Genomic DNA, 5897 nt, shown 5'->3' with positions numbered 1-5897 from the left:
GGGATTATATAAAATCCAAAACTTGGTGGCGCCATACTGATTTTGACATTTAGTTGGGTAACTCTTGGGTAGTTACTACCTAAGAAATTTTGGTTCATTTGGTTGAGAAAGAAGCTAGAACCCACATCGGCTTGAGCTAGCAGCATTGTGAAGGATTCCTTCTCTGGGCGTTTCAGGTAAGAGGGGTTAAGTTCCTCCGGGCATCAAACAACTTTTGGAGACCCTCTTAAGGCCATAAACCTTTCACTATTTTTAGTACTTCTTTTCTTTTGATTAACTTGGCATTCATCGCTTCACCACCATCATTCCCTTTTTATTGCACTTTAGAAAAAAAAAAATAACACTGGCGCCCCAACTTACTCTTCTTTCTCTATAGTTACCCAAAAATTTTTTTTTTCTTCTTTCACTGGATTGGACTTTAATATTCATATTTTAGATTTCAATTTTTTTTTTAAGGTTAAGGTGAAATTTTAGGACAGGTGTTCAAATGATATTTGGATTTGGAATAGGATAAAAATCTTCAATTTAATTTTTGGTGAATTTTTACAGGAAAATATAGGAGTTGATTTTGGTAACCTATTAATTTTGACCTATCTATTCATATAGTACATATATATTTGTTTTTGATTTTTGTCAATTTTTTTTAGTACAACATGTATAAGATTACAATAGAAAGATTGCAAAAGGATGAGCTGGAATATGAAGTTAAAGTTAGAGGTATTGACCCTTCTGGTACAGCAGATTCCTTGCGTAAATGTTTGCGTTCCCTTTTACAATTAGAAAAATCAGGCAATTCAGTTCAAAGCGCAGCAACTCTTGACCCTGATATCGAAATTCCGATTTGTGCAAATCAACTTACTGAGTTAAAAGATTCAATTTCATCTTTTCCTGGCACAACTACACAACATTTGAAAATAGAAACAAAATTTGCTCATTTAACTGGCAGAATAAATAGGATTACAGACACCGATAAAGAGGTGGCTTCAAAAAGGTCCTCTTTACTTCTTGAACTTACAACATTAGTTTCTGAGTATGAAAATAAAATAAAACTTCTTTCAGACTCTAACATTGATCCACCCTTAGATAATAATTTTGAAGTAAATACTTTATTAGATTCAACTCGAACTTCTATTCATGATAATTCTATGCCTACTCGAAATGAAGTTAATATGACTGCGATAAATACCAATATGCAACCATCTACATCTTATTTCAAAAGTGTTCCAGTTTTTAAATGGAATTTAAAATTTTCAGGTAATAAGTCAGGTTTAAGCTTCAATGCATTTTTACAGAGGGTAGAAGAACTATCTATTTCAAGGGGTGTTTCAAAGGCAGAACTTTTCAACTCAGCTTCTGATCTTTTTGACTGTCAAGCTTTAAATTATTATCACTTAATATCTAGATATGCAACAAATTGGGACTCTTTAATTAAATTAATGAAAGATGAATTTGTACCTCCACACTTTGCTGATAAATTATGGAAACAAATTTTAGAAAGAACTCAGGGTAGTGATGAACCGATTGGTATTTATGTTGCAGCTATGTCTCAACTTTTTGATAGAATGCCTACTCCAGTTGGTGATCAGTTAAGATTAAGAGTCTTAAGATCAAACATTTTACCTTTTTATCAGGAAAGATTAACTTTGCATGAAATAAATACACCTTTTGAACTTATTGAATTGTGTAGAAAGTTAGAGGAGACTCGGTTAAGGGTAGAGGATTTTAAACCACCTAAGAAGGGCAATTTGTCACTCGAACCTGATTTAGATTATCAATATAATAGGACAAGTTTAGAAAATTTTAAAATAAGTAGTAAACTTAATAGTACAGAATTTGACAATCTGAATAATTGTGAATCAATAAACTCAAATTTTCAAAATTCCAACTATAATAATAATAGATTTTCAAGTAATTATAACCAGAATATACCTCATTCAAATCAGAATTCTTTTGTTAATACAAATAGATTTGCAAATAATAATAATATTAATAATCAAAATAGGCCAGGACAAAATCAAAATTTTAATCAAAGATCTAGTAACCACAATAAATTCCAAGGTTCAGATCGTTATGGACAAAACAGAAATTTTAATTCTAATAATTTTAAGAACAGTTATTTTAAAACAGGTCCTAGTGGTCTAAATCATCAGAATTCTGGCAACAAAAATAACAATAATTTTGGTAATGCTAATTCTGGAGTAAAACTTTGTTTTAAATGTGACCAACCAAATCATTTTGCTAAAAATTGTACATCAAAAATTAAAAAATGTTTTGGCTGTGGAAAAGATAACTTTACTAAAATAAACTGTCCAAATTGTAATAGACATAATAATCAGGGAAACGAGTCGAGAAGCCAATCTTAGGTCGAGGGTTTGCTTCGACCATGGATTGTAAAAATAAAATTGTACTTGACTATGTATTAGCACATGTAGGTCCAGGGGAATGTCCTTATTTATCAGTAGAAATTTTTGGGTCTAAATTTTATGGTCTTTTGGATTCAGGTGCAAATAGGACTTTTATGGGTAGTTCTGGTTGGGAAAAATTGAAAATATTGGGAGTTACTTTGGACATTAATAGGAGAACATCTTGTACAATAGCTAATAATATGTCGTGTGAATGTATAGGCGTTGTTAGCGTGCCTGTAAGTGTAAAAGGAGTTATTAGGGTTATTGACATTTTTATAGTCCCAGAAATTCGTCATGAGTTGGTTTTGGGTATTGATTTCTGGAAAAGCTTGGGTATTGTTCCTGACATGCGTCGAGGTGAATGGCATTTTTCTGAAGAACCTTTAAATTCTGAAATTTCCTTGATTCAGTGTGAAGCAGATTTATCTGCAGAAGAACATTTGGCTTTGGATAAATTAGTTTCATCTTACTTTCAAAAGATTGGGGATAGGCTGGGATGCACTTCAGTTGTTAAACATAAGATAACCACTAATAGTGAGCCTATTAAGCAAAGGTATTATCCTGTATCACCTTTCAAACAGAAACTCATTGATGAGGAGGTTGACAAGATGTTGGAGTTGGGAGTCATCGAACCATCTACTTCAGCTTGGTCCTCTCCGGTTCTTCTGGTGCCTAAAAGTGACGGCAAAATGAGATTCTGCGTTGATTTTAGGAAATTAAATGCTGTATCCGAGCGTTGTGCATATCCACTTCCCTACATTTCAGCCATTTTGGATAAGTTGGGCGGAGCCAAATATCTTAGTTCTTTGGATTTAAAGAGTGCTTATTGGCAGGTTGAATTGGAGGAAAATAGTAAGCAGTATACTGCATTTACCGTTCCTGGACGTGGTTTATTTCAGTTCCGTAGACTTCCATTTGGATTACATAATGCCCCCGCAACCTTCCAAAGGTTGATCGACACCATCCTCGGTCCCAAGTTTCAGAATTCAGTGTTTAGATATATCGATGATATTATTCTAATAAGCCCAGATTTTAAGAGCCATTTACAGCTTCTAAAAGATGTTTTTCAGTGTTTGGAGGAGGCCGGTCTTACACTTAATAAGGAAAAAAGTAAATTTTGTAGAGCCGAGTTAAGATATTTGGGTTATGTAGTAAATCGTCATGGAATTTCTGTGGATCCTTCCAAAGTCGAAGCCATTACTAACATGCCGACTCCAAAATCAGTGACAGAAGTTCGTAGAATTATTGGTATGCTCTCTTGGTATCGTCGATTTATTCCTACCTTGCTGATATAATTGCACCATTTACCAAACTTTTAAGAAAGGGAACTAAATTTTATTGGGAAGTAAAATGTGATAAAGCTTTTCAAAAAGTTAAAAATTCCTTGATTTCAGCACCTATTTTAACTTGCCCTAGGTTCGAATATGACTTCGTTTTGCAAACAGATGCCTCAGGATATGGGGTTGGCGCTGTTTTATATCAAATTTATGATGGGCGTGAAAATGTAATTTGTTATATATCTCGTACCTTGACTCGACAGGAAAAGTTGCTACTGAGCGAGAACTTCTAGCAGTCCTATTTGGTATAGAAAAATTAAGATGTTATTTGGAAGGTGCTAAGTTTTCGGTTATTTGTGATCATCATAGTTTACAGTGGCTGGATAATCTTAAAAATCCTCAAGGTAGATTGGGGAGATGGGCTTTAAGGCTGCAGCAATTTGACTATAAAATAATTCATAGGAAAGGGCGCGATAATGTAGTAGCGGATGCTTTATCGAGGAATGTCCCGGTAAATTGTGATTCTGTTCAGTTCTCCAACCATGATTTTCATAAAACTAGTGATTCTTGGTATATTAAATTGAGAGATAGAATTGTCAAAAATCCATTAGATTTTCCTCTTTGGAGAGTTAGTGAGGACAAGATTTATAAACATGTGAGGTTAGATTACCCAGATTTACGTGACGCTGCTGACTATTGGAAATTAGTTATTCCTAAGGATAGGAGACACGAGATTTTTGCAAGCTGCCACTGCTCGCCTTTAGGAGGTCATTTAGGTGTCTATAAGACTTATGCCAAGATAGGCAGATTGTATTATTGGCCAGGGATGAGGTCGACCGTGGTAAGGTTTGTGAGACATTGTGTTACTTGTCAGAAAATCAAACCTGAACAAAAGAAGCCAGCAGGCTTAATGGTTTCTAATTTGGTCCCTAAACATTGTTGGCAGGTTGTGAGTATGGATTTATTTGGTCCTTTGCCTAAAAGTAAACGTGGCAATATGTATATATTTGTGGTCACTGATGTATTTAGTAAATTTAATCGTTTCTTCGCCATTAGGAAGGCTAATTCTGCTAAAATATGCAATATTCTTGAGGAACATATTTTTCTTTTTCATGGAGTTCCAGAGGTTATTAGGTGTGACAATGGGGTACAGTTTAAGAGCAAAGAATTTCAAAATTTAGCAAAAAAATATGGATCTAAAATCATGTATAATCCCAATTATCATCCTTCTCCTAATGTTACAGAGAGAGTCAATAGAGTACTAAAATCCATGTTAACTGCTTTTGCTTCGGAAAATCATAGAATATGGGATGAAAACCTAGCAGCTTTAGCTTGTGCAATTAATACAGCAACTCATGAAGTTACAAGTAAAACGCCTTACTTTATTAATTATGGTACTGAAATGATTTTGCATGCATCAGAATTTTTTCAATATAGGGACGTTAACCAAAATATAGTTTCTGATCAATCTCAGGGGAATTCCATTAAAAGGGTTGAATCTTTAGGGAAGCTAAGGGAATTTGTATCGAAGAAATTATTACAAGCAGGCCAGAAATCTAGGGATCAATATAACTTAAGACGTCGAAATGTAGAATTCAATATTGGTGATTTAGTTTGGAAAAGATTGTATGCATTGTCAGATGCAGGGAACTATTTTACTGCTAAGTTGGCAGGTAATTTTGAAGGTCCTTTTAGGGTAAAAAATAAAGTGGGTTACTGCATTTATGAACTTGAGGATATAACACTGGCCCCACGTTGGGCGCCAGTGTTATATTTTTTTTTCTAAAGTGCAATAAAAAGGGAATGATGGTGGTGAAGCGATGAATGCCAAGTTAATCAAAAGAAAAGAAGTACTAAAAATAGTGAAAGGTTTATGGCCTTAAGAGGGTCTCCAAAAGTTGTTTGATGCCCGGAGGAACTTAACCCCTCTTACCTGAAACGTCCAGAGAAGGAATCCTTCACAATGCTGCTAGCTCAAGCCGATGTGGGTTCTAGCTTCTTTCTCAACCAAATGAACCAAAATTTCTTAGGTAGTAACTACCCAAGAGTTACCCAACTAAATGTCAAAATCAGTATGGCGCCACCAAGTTTTGGATTTTATATAATCCCAAAGGACGCCCAATATTTATCAAAATTTATTTAGGCAAGTTCAAAACGAAACTTGGAAAACAAAATCAAAGTCAAATCAGTATACACTATTGTTTCCAAATTACCT

This window comes from Anthonomus grandis, chromosome 4, assembly GCF_022605725.1.
Source record: "Anthonomus grandis grandis chromosome 4, icAntGran1.3, whole genome shotgun sequence".
Classification (NCBI taxonomy): Eukaryota; Metazoa; Arthropoda; class Insecta; order Coleoptera; family Curculionidae; genus Anthonomus; species Anthonomus grandis.
The sequence above is the reverse complement of the archived record's forward strand: the minus strand, read 5'-3'. Positions refer to the sequence as shown.